Raw genomic sequence first — 12,384 nt, forward strand, 5'->3', positions numbered from 1 at the left:
TTCACCATCTTCCATTCCAAAACTTCCAGATGTATTGTTTTGGAGATGGTACCCACAAATGTTAGCTGGAAGATAACTGATTCAATGAGATGGCCAATCAGGAAACTCTCTAAGACTCAAGTTGAAGCGTTAGAAAGCAGACATTCTTTAATAGCAGTGCTAGATGCACGGGGGTAATCCTTCTATCATGCATGGCTACATGAAAGATCTTCAGTTTATATGCATAACTTATGCTCCATATGCAGAAACATTCCGAGAGGTATATTACGTATGCAGGAGTTTCTCAGAGTTGTGTTACTTATGCAAGTTTCTCGGAAGTATGCTACATAATTCTACAATTCTGTGATTCTGTGAACAATATGCTTCTATTTTCAACACTGGCAAATATCTACTTACAAAGAAATTCTTAGGATGCAAAAACGAAAGGAAACAAGACAAACATCCACAGATACTCAGTGACTGATTCCAATCAGCACCTTATATTTTATTGGTACAAAGATTCAGCAGGTCTTCCTTGGTTGAGAGACAACAGCTCTGTCTGCTATCTCAACAAATTGCAGGGCAGGGGTTTCCGTCAACAAATGCTAGCAAGATAATAATACTGTTACCACTTGCATCATCACAAGAGCTCAAGGAGCCTACACCAATACAGGTCTGACGCAGAAACCAGCTCTACAGCGGTAGGAAACATAAGCAAGTGGTTTTGCAAAAACAGAGAAAAGAGTAATGGATGTAAAAAGAAAAAGGAACAAAGATTGTAAAAGAGAAACACTATGAAAATACACATTTAGGACAGGTTTTTTAGTAAATTTGTCTCCTCTTCAACGAGGGTTTGTGTATGTGCAAACACGAACTTTTATGTCCGTAGGTATAGGAATACAATCATGGAGCCATAACAGTTATTTATTATCTTGATTAATTATATATATTACTCCTATCATGTAACAGTGTATAATCACAGCATCTTAGTGAGACAAAAGTTGTATTTTCTGAGAAGCTTCTGCTTCCTACCACTTCATGGAATCATAGAATGACAGAATCGCATGAGGGGGCAGGGACCCTTAAAGAACACCTAGTCCAACACCCCTGTGATGAACAGGGACACCTGCAGCTGGGATAAGTGCTCAGAGCCCCATCCAAATTGACCTTGAGTGTCTCCAGTGACAGGGCATCCACTACCTCTCTGGGCAGCCCATTCCACTGCTTCATGACCCTCACTGTAAAAGACTTTTTACAATCTAAATATCCCCTTTTAGTTTGAAACCATTTTCCTTATCCCATCACTGCAGACCCTGCTAAAGTCTGTCCCCATCTTTCCTATATCTCCCCGTAGCTACTGACAGGCCATTCTCAGGCCTCTCCAGAGCCTTGTTTTCTCCAGGCTGAACAGCCCCAGCTCTCTGGACTTGTGAAAAGCCCAGACTCAGACATTGTTTGGTTGTCATTTATTAGCTCAACATTAAACCAAGCTATGTTCCCTATAATGTTTATTTATATGTACTGAACTACTCTTGTTCTAGAGACCCACAGTCATGGTATTCCCAAAACGGGAAGTTCTGGTTTCACCAGTAAATAGATACACAACCTGCATGGAAATGAAAACTTAGTGTTGTGCCAAAGAGGCTGCTTCATCATTGCAAATTAGGACATCTTCAAATCCATTGCTCTGTAAAAGCTCTCTTCTGTGCTACAGTTATAGCACAAAGTTTCCTCAGATGTTCTTCTTTTTTATGTTTGTTTGTTTGTTTTCCAACAAAATCTAAACCACAGAGTTGTTATTTCTCTGAATTATTATCACCTAAATTGTTCCTCTTTATTCCAGTGAACTACAAAAGATAACCTCCTCTCCTCAGGAAAAGGTTTTCACAGTTGCAAGCACTTACAACTGCAAAACGTAATGGACACATGTAATCCTTGCCTTTCTTACAACTCATCTCTGAGGGATGGAATGTCTAAAGGAATACAAGTCTCAGCTGGCCTGCAGGCAGAAGACCAATAACCTCTTTGTAGTTACAACCCACATCTGCAGAGCACAGAGTGAGCTCCTCGGAGAGCAGGTCATTGGGACAGGATAGGGACTTGTACCTATTAGCTTATAAAAACACATATAGCATTTATAGGAAGTGTATACAAGATAGCTGAAAGTAATATATTGTAGAAAGATAATGAGAGAATTTCCATTAGGAAATTATTTTGGTTATAACTTAATTAGATGTTGAAAGGCAGTCTATGGGGTTTGCCTATGCTTTGTAAACATCTGTAGCAGGATTTAATGCATTTGTTAGCTGCACTCCCTGATACACTTCATGTTCCCCAGCTTTGCGGCACTTCAGATGCCGAAGGATAAAATGTTTATTCTAGCCAAGATCAGCCTTATCAAAGTCTGCTGCTCGCTGCCCCATGCTCACAGGCACATGAACCGATTGCAGGCTTCTTGGTCAAGGCTAGAAAGGAAAGAAGTACAAAATAAACAATGGACAGGTCAAATAAGGACAGAAAGTCTCTAATCAGATCTGTGAGATCACAGTGAAAACACACAGAGATGCACATAAACAGAGGGATTCTCACATCCATCTGCTCATGCCCACCTATATTACCCATCAGAACACACTGATAAGAGGTTTTTTCCTATTAATACTGTGGGAGAAGAATCCTTAGAGCAACCTTTCTGGGTTGGTGTATGCTGCAGACATTTGCAAAGACAAGGGAAAAAACATGATTCATTTTCATAAATTATTGAACCAATACCAACTTTCTGCATCCAGAAATAAGTAGGACTTTGGTAACTGCTGTATCATGCACCACACAGGAGGTGATTGAAAAGCTATGTGCCAGCCAGTACCTCTAATGTTTATTCATGAGAGAGAGGTAATAAGGAAGCATGAACACTCATACAGACTTACAAAGTGTTTGCCAGCGGCTTACTTCCTGTTAGGGGTTTATCATTTGTTGCTAGCTTGCTTTGCAAGAGTCTTGCATCCTTTTTATACTAAAGTTGGCACTGAATCTCAGAATTTCAGTACACACTCTGAGCACTCTGGTCCTGTGAGTGTTGAGTGGGTGGCCAAGCCAGAACTCCCAGCTCCTGTTTGTATATTGCTTTCTTACTCATCTTAAACCACAGGTTTGAAGACTACATTAGGCAGGTTTTCCTCCCCCCTGCCAAGCGCAGTACATATCTGAGTAATTCGGTCTTATGCAGATGCAGAAAAGAGAGCCACACAGGATAAGCCTGAAGGGAAAAATGGGCAGGATATATGAGAAGAAATAACAAATTTTGGAGAATATTTGAATAATTATCAGTAGTTTGGGTCAGACTCTGCCTTAAGACTTCTTTGCATAGCTTTCATTAGCACTTCTGTTCAGATTATTTTGCAAACATGAAACGATCAGTTCCAATATTTCACTACACATGGCAGTGACTAGAGGTCACTAAAAACTGAGGAAATGTTCCATCCAAAAGTTCACATATTCAAGAAACAACAAAGAGAGCATTTTAAAGCTTCCCCCTACTCTCCCCAAAGGAAAAGTCAATATGGTTGCAGAGGAAATAACTCAATCAAAAATACAGTATTCTGTAACAGCAGTTTCAGCAGACATTTTCTGTCAAGTTTACTGGCAAATCATGCAAATCTTCATAGTAATTCAATACCATGCTCAGAGCTTTTCTTCGACTCAAATTGTAACTAACATTCAACTGACATTATTTAAATGGCTTTGTCATAACAGAACCCACACAAAACTCACTTTCTCATACTTTTAAACATTTTTTTTTCCCCAGGGATATGTGCATCTGTGATGCCATTGTCTTTTCTTGGTGGTACCAATACAGGCTGATTTAGCAGTAGGGATCAGTATACTAGTTTAAGGACCAGTGTTTTAGTTTAGCAAGGCATCAGTGAGTGCTAGTTCTAAAACTTTCCAGTTTAGTTTTGGTTGGTGTGGAGCAGCCTTGTTTTTGTCCTGCTTTTCAGGAGTACTGGAGTCACAGTAGACTATTTTTATCATTGCATGCCCAGGTGCAAGGACTTTTTCCTTGGATTTCACATACATTGTTTTGGGTTATAGTGCATCAAGATAGAAAGTTGCTCATTGTGACATAACAAGCAATGGAAATATGATAAATTGGGAAAAACCAGCTGAAGGTTGGCCAAAAGTCTCCAAAGTGAAGATGATGATGAAAAAATGAGGAGGAAGTAAGCAGTCTAAGACCACCAGAGGCCCCCACAACATATGCCCAGAAGGACATTGGTATATATTCATGAGTCCTTGGAAAAGACTGAACATGTATGCCAATGTATTGCACATGTACATCTTGACATTTAAATTCATACTGTGAGGAATAAAAGAATGTCAGCTTTCTAATACCACACTGGAGTTAGAGAGCCTTCTTCCTGGATTTCAGATGACAGTACCACTTGTGTTTTGGTCTCACACTTGGTTACTTCCTGTATCCACGGCAGAGAACAGCATAAACTTACATCTTTGTACGGTTATAGGAGGGGGCAATAATAAAAACAATACTGCTTCTACTGTATCTCATTTAAGAATGATGAATTCAACATATACAAAATTGTTTTGGCTGTGTTCAGGACCTCAGAATTGTATATTACGAAAGAACAATTTCTTTAGTTACTAGGAAGTATCTAGGAAGGAGATAAAGCTTCAAGCATGCTATTATTGCATTAGTCTGAATCTTAAACTAGAGGTCATCTTAGATAATCTGCATTTTTCAAAGCAATAGAAGTTAAAATGGAAAAACACTGACAGAAGCAAAAACAACAAAGAAGATGAAAAAGAAAGCTGTTCAGATCTTATTCGTAATTTGCAAGCGAGTCCACATCACCCCTCCCCTGCCCTTGCTTTTCACCCCACAGTACAAGTGATCCTACGTGTCTGTCGCAATCCCCAGCCTTCCCTCTTTCCCTCTCCAACCTCCCTCTGCTTGGGCCTCCCTACAGCACCCAATGAGTTGTCCAGCCCTGCCACCAGTCCCAGCAGATACTGTTGTCTTCACAAAGTAGCTCTGCTCCCAAAGCATTGTTCACAAACATTTTGTTTACCTCTTTATTTATTTCTTACCAGTTTAGCAAGGAAACAAATATTTCATCAGCTTAAGGTTTTGTATTGTCCAGTGTCCAGAGCAATGTAGTTGGAGAATCATGGCCTACCAGTTGAGCACTACTGATGCTGTCATACAACAAAACAGTCACTGGATGTTTAAGTTTTTTAGAAGAGCACTCATTTGCCACAGAGGCCATTTGCAACAGTGGAAAACAAGGAGAACCCAGTGTTTATGTAGAAAATATGCCTGTCACAAGAACTGCAAGGACTCAGGAGGCATTTCTTTTGGTGTACAGGAAAGGCAATTTCCTCAGAAACATGAGGTTTGCTCTGAAAGTAATGCCTCCTATTTTATTATTTTGTCTCACAACATCAGAGGCAAATTTTGGTGATACAGCAGCAGAGGTTGAGCCTTCTCACCAGTATCCTATTACATTTTGTTGCCATGTAAACACATGGCAGCAGAGGGACGATCTGACAAAATGGTGTCTGGCATGAAAATGCATATGAAGCAAAGGTGTGTCACTGAATTCCTTCATGCAGAAGTAATAGCACCCACTGACATTCATCAATGTTTGCTGAATGTCTATGTTGACCAATCAGTGGGTGTGGGCACAGTAAGGTGGAGGGTGATGAAACACTGTGAAATGGGGTCACTTCCGCTGGTGCTCTTGTTATTCACTGCACAAAAATGCATAGCTACACTTGGTGACTGTTGAAAAACAGTGCTTCATAGCTGAGAACTGTCTCTATCAAACAGTGTTATTGGGAGCTTTGTATCTGTTGTAGTTTCTGTGGAAATAAATAGGAGACATTACTTGTGGATCAACTTATAGAATTTTAGGAAACTCTTTTTTGTAATTTTTAGAGTGACCTGGTGGCAAGAGTAAGACTACAGACAAGGCCAGGAGTAGCAAAGAGAAACAGGTTGAAATATGACACAGGACTCAGATGGGAGAAGCAGCCACTACTTTACACCAGGGAGTACTCAGGGTGTGACTACACAGCACTGGCACCTCTTCCTTAACTTCTACTTGCAGACATTACTTCTCAGTAATACACAACCCACTGAAATCTTCTGCTTGGCTTTCAGAAGGAGTTTTGAATCACTGACCATGAACTTTCTTTTTAAACTTGTACAGTAAAGCTCCTAATTAGGGCCATTTTACAGAAGGCTGTAGCATGAAGGCTCACAAACACCATGCTATTACTGCAAGACCAGCAATCAGAGGTGAGAGCTGCAGACATTTCCCTCTACCCAAGCTGGGAGCATTGTTGGTTACACTTAAGCCCCAGTATTCCAATTCTCACAGCCCACAGTTACCATTAGTCTGATGAACTGATGGATGGATCTGCACCATGGGTCCAGAAACCTGAGAGTTCTGAGATGTCCAGCATCTTTGGTTAAGCTGATGGCTTCTTAGTGGTGCAATTGTTTTTATTTGTGTTGTACCTTCCCCTCCACTGCCTGTTCTTCTTCATAAAGAGAATAAAATTTATAAGGATAAGCCAAGTTAAATAGGTGTATCTGCTCCTACTAGTAGGGCCTTCAGCTACTTCAATAAGAGCATTGTTTTCACACGTAAACCACCATCATTAGTGGTAATTAATGCAAGGCCCAATGGTCAAAATGAGCAAGCTCCACTCCTACTTGTATTTAGCTATTTTTTCTTCAGTTGATTCTACAACTTTATCTGAGAACTTGATCAAATGCAGCCTGCCTCCTGCATAGAACAGGCCATGAGAAACTGAAGTAATTCCCACAGCAAGCCATCAATTATAGCTGAACTAGCAATATCTTCAAATGACACGGGATCAAACATAATCCTAGGTAATTTTTACCAAAGGCAAATTCCCTTGCTGAGAAAGAGTAATAATTTGAATTTTATTGCTAATACCTGGCATCACATTCCAGCCACCAGACCTTCTAGATGAAGCAATACTGCAGTAGCTGATTTGTTCACTTTCTGCATTTATGGCCTAAGATCAAGTTACTTTTTGCCTGGGGCCAGAAAAAGACAGATATTTCAGTCTCTCAGAAGCACTGACATGTAACTTCTTTTGGCTGCCTTCCTTTCCCTGTGGGTGTTGTTTTACTTCTATCTGGTCAAGTCACTTATCTATAACTCAATTTTTATTAAACATTTAGCACAATTGTTCATCTGCATCAGTGAGGTCAGTCAACCGCAACAAGGAAACATATATGACTTTGTTTTCTGCAGAAATCACAAAAATGAAGAACGCAATCAAACAGTTGATCACAACAGATTCAGTAGAAAATATCTCATCTACAACGATTTTCCAGGAGCTTTTACCCAGCAAACGGGGGGAAAGAGGGCAAATCCACTATTAGAAAGACTTAAGGACCAGTCTGTTGTGAAACAATTGTAATCACCCAGGGCAGGAGCCAGCAGCTACACAATACCCTAGCCCCCATTTTGGCATTCCAGCCTTCAAACACACCTTCACAGCCCTAAAGACAATAGAAGCTGTTGTGAATCCTTCCCTTTGACAGACCAGAGCTGAATTGCTTTCTGACTCCATGTAAAACCAGTCAAACCTTAACTGTTCAAACTGAGTAGGCACCTCCCTCATCACTATGCATCAGCTGGTTGGGCAGATGTGATCATTTCACCCATCTTGCCAGCAAATGCAGCTTCGTCCAGTAAGCTCAATCAACAACAGTAAATTGCTCCCAAAAGGAGATCCTCTCCCGGGTCCTTTACAGCTCAGCAGTTACAGCACTACTGCCTGGAGCAGAGGGTTCAGGTCACATCCCTGCCTCATCACAAGCTGCACTGTAGGAGAAGGCACCAGGTAGATGGATGAGTTCCTGCTGCATTTTAAACTAGCTGGTGGAGTGCAACACCTTTCCTTAATGCACTCCAAACATCCACTTTTTGCAGGCAGCATCTCTCTCTGGTCGTCTGAAGGGAACATCTCTGCACAGGAATGTCTTCTTGTTTCTGAAGGGAATATCTGTGTTGTATTTATCTGCTACAACAGCCTTTAAGTGCTAATGGTCCTGCCCAAAGCATTATTTCTAGAGCTGCAGACTCTTCTGTCTCTTCCTTCCAATAGGCCACAATGAGCAGTGCCTCAGCAGAAGTGAGAGCACAGGCTCTGAAGCCCTGAGGAAGAAAAGGTACAGTGGTGTCAGATGGGGAAGGGGGCACCTCTGTGATGTGTAATTTGCCCAGCAACCGAAAGTAACTCCTTTCACAGAGACTGAAACAAAACTTGCCAGGTAAATGCTCTGGGTAAGTTTATATTAATAACTTTACATTTTGCAATTTGGATTTATGATGTGCCTAGGGTTGCTGAAACTGGATATACAGCTTTCCACCTGATGACCAGAGACAAGCAAAATTCTGCAACTACTTTATTTTAGGATGACTCTTTTTTTCATATCTTCAGCTCTTTGTGGCATTATGACTATAGAATCAGAGTTGGCTGCCATGATTTCAGGTAAGGACAAGGCATTTAGTACAAGACCTACTGCATCTATTCCCAAAGTGCACAGAGATTTTAAATATATCTTCACTTAAGGAAGCCACAAGAGAGAACTTCAAGATTACAAACTTAATCCAACGAGTTCAACATAGATAATACAATTAGCTGACTGGTTTTGAGAGCTGTAATCCTGATAGGCTCTGAGGAAGTGAAAGAGGCAGTTGTTTGCTCTGCTGGCTGAGTGAGCTGATTCCTGCTCCAGCTTGGTTTGTTGAGAGGCAGCCCCATCCTTGAGGGGATGTGTTGTTTTTTTTTTTACGGACAGCGAGATGCTTTTCTGTTTATTTCCCTAACATTTTTTTTTCTGTCTTACCTCAAAGCTGGAAACTGAGGCCTAGCAAAATAATGAACTATCTAAACCGTTCATGGTTTTGCACAGTATATCTCTATTTTGCCAAAAAAGGGATGAAGCTTTACCAAGTGCTGGTATTCACATTCTAGTTAAGCAAAAGCTTGAAAATAAGAACTTGATTTTTTTCTTTTCTTTTCTTTCTTTCTTTCTTTGTTTTTTTTTTTAAACAAATGCAGCAGTCAGGTCAAAGAAGTAACTCTCCAACTGGCTGCATATGATAATAGCTGTGTGCATTTTATTTCTATTCTGTCTCCAAAACATCAATTTATTCAATTTCCTGAATTTTCTAAACATTTCTTCCCATTCTCTAATGATGTACATGATTGTGCTTCTTTGGGTGCATCCTCTTGATACGGGCTTTTAATACATATCTCTGCCTCTACCAAGCAGAATATGGGGAAAGAAAAAGAGGTTGCTTGGAAGGCATAGGAACAAAGGATTACTTTTCTTTGAAAGACAAGCAGACGGAAGCTCCTAAGTTTTGTACCAGCTCAGGACCAGAGTAGCTAAGGAAATGCACATGTCCCACCAATGCCCATTCAATGGAAATTCAGCCATTCTACACATTGATTGTATTAGGAGCCCTTACAGCTGTTGTTGGAAGAAAAGCACTCCAGAGCAGCTCAGAAGAATTGAGAAGCAAAATTTAGTTGGTATAGGTATCTTGGGGACACAAAGGACCTGGGACTGCATTATTAACAGATAAGAATGAACCACAGGAAACATGGGACTATTATAACTCTTAGAGAAAATAAAAACAGGATGCCATCAATTCTTGCAGCCATTTTGGACTTCTTGCAGGAATAGCACTTCTACTTTCCTGCTAAATGTCTTGCAAAATCTTGTAATTCTTTGTCTACAGCTCATATTTCAGTCTGTCAGAGAAAGATGTAGATCCGCCTATGTTATCCATAGAATCAGAGAATCACAGAAGGTTCATGTTGGAAGGAACCTATAGGTCCATCTGGTCCAACCACTGCTCAAGCAGAAACACCCAGATCTGGGTGCTCTGGCTCATGACTAGGAAGCATCTGAAAATCTCCAAGGAAAAGAATCCACAGCCTCTGAGCAGCCTTTGCCAGTGCTCCAAAACTCGCATAGCATAGAAGTGCTGCCTGGTGTTCACGCTCCCGTGATCCAGTTTGTGTTGTCCTGGCACTGGGCAGTGTTTTGTTTGCACTCTCCCTTTAGGTATTTTTGATAAGATTCCCCTGAGCCTCCTCTTCTGCAAGCTGAGCAGTTATACATCTCTCAGCCTTTCCTCCTAGGGGAGATGCTCCTGTCCCATCATCATCTTGTTAAACCTCCACTCTTTCTGCATGACTAGGTCTTTCTTGTACAGGAAAGCCTTGTTTCCCACAGTCATCAACATTTTAGTGCTAAAATATATGCGAGTAGTCATTCCAACTGTATGATTTCCAGTCCCTGCTAGCTTTGTGAAGAAATGGTGCCTTTAATCCTTACTGTCAATGATGAAGTTCTGATTTCCCAGCTGCTATGCTGTGGTGATAGTAATGTCACCTGCAGAATCTCAGCGTACTCTCTATTCTCTTTCTCATCACCCTGGGTAAAGCTTAGATTTGCCATCCTTTCAGTCTCAGAGAACAAATTCAAGCAGTAAAAAAGTGCTCAGCAATAGGAATTTTAATTAAATCACAACAAAGTCTCTTAATTGTAGCCCAGAGAAGAGACTTTCTAAAATAAACTTGAATGTGTTACAGCTAACACTTGAGATGCAAGGCAGAAGTCAGTCACATATTTTTCACATTAGCACATGTTTAAATTGGTTTCTAGAAATAACACTGAAAATATCATTAAAAACCACTGACCTGCCTTGAGCAAAGAATTCACAGACTCTTTTTTTTCTACCCTTCCTGTTGCAAATATCACAGTACTGAGTTACTAACTAGTCAAGATGCAGTACATTTTCAGTATTTTTCTAAGTACACATTTCTTACAGGAACAGAAGCTGAAACAAGCTCTGAGCATTTTCTCTTCAATGATTTTCATTTTCAAAATACACTTAATGCAAGTCTTGCTTATCTTTATCAGAGATGGCAGCAGCAACCATGCTGTAGGTACCTTCCACTTAAGCCATTCTTTGCTAAGATACATATGTGGCAGTTCTGTAGTAAGGAAACATATTTTCTCCATCTTCCTTCCCAAAATGCCTTCTAGCTCCTTTCTATCTCATTTGAGAAAATTTCCAGTCCGAAGCTGCATGGTATTTACTTTCCCCCCATTCTAAAAAGGATTGCTGCTCTAAGGATTAGTGTAGTTTAGCCATGGGAAACTCAAAAAGCCTGGTAGTCTTGGAAAGAAGGGGAGAAGAATAGCATACAGCTATTAGCTTGAGAGACCAAACAGTGCTGGGGTATTTCCAGAGAAGGTTTACTGTGTCATTAATGGATAACACTGTTCTGCACTTGCCTTTCAGTGAAATGGGGAACTATCACCATATCACATCACAGACAGACATTGTACCTGGACTAAAATCTGAGATCACACCATAAATACACAGATGACACTTAAGCTCTTCATTTGCTGTCACAAGACTGCTTTTCTCATGGTCGTACATTCTGCCTCACATGTTGCAGCAGTGATGTAGTATCTGCAGAAATGCTCAACTGATCGAGTGTTTTCTAATTACAATTATAGATTAGGTGTCTAAATAGTAGTATTTCCTTTCACAGTCTTTTATTCTAACATCAAGGAAAATACACAGTGAAATATTAGTTCTTCTGTATTGCCCCCCCTCAACTCCGTGTTCAGTCTAAGAAATTCATTAGTGAGTCAAGTTGCACAAATGTCCCACAGTTCTTACTTTAAAGCACATTGTTTCTCACTGCCCTTTACTTAACTTTTCATGTTAGGACACATCCAGCAGCTGTTTCCAGCCACTAATAAAGCAGCAGGCTGTACCTGTACTGACAGCAGGAACAACATTAATGCCCTGCTTTCACATCCTTCCTGCATAGGAAGATCAAGTGAACTGATAATCCACTGTGCAGCTAGCAAGGGACTGGATGGGTGGAAAAAGGACAGTGTGGGGCATCTTGAGCAAAACAAAGAGAGAGTGAACTATCTGACATGGCAAACATATGTGCATTTCAAGTTTAAGAAATAACTAACAGGAAGAGTGAGAGGAGGAAAGGAGAAAGGCAAATCTGGACTTTACTAAGGCAAAGAAAGATCAGAGAGCAACAGATCATTGCCTATAATCAAAGTTGCGGCCCAAATCAGATAACTTTTTTTCTCCCATAAGCTGTGTTCAGTTGCTCTTCTCACTGAGAGAAAGGTATTTACGGATCATGACTTAGCAAAGAAAGACCTACCTGTGTAAAGAACAAAGGTGGTGAAGTCAAAGGCAAATAATTAAGTTGTTCCCCAACACCACTACGTAATCACTTGTATGATCTGAACTATGATACAGACATCAACTTTGCATCTACGCT

This window comes from Lagopus leucura, unplaced genomic scaffold (genome assembly GCF_019238085.1).
Source record: "Lagopus leucura isolate 7727_CA_CO unplaced genomic scaffold, USGS_WTPT01 Super-Scaffold_100014, whole genome shotgun sequence".
Classification (NCBI taxonomy): domain Eukaryota; kingdom Metazoa; phylum Chordata; class Aves; order Galliformes; family Phasianidae; genus Lagopus; species Lagopus leucura.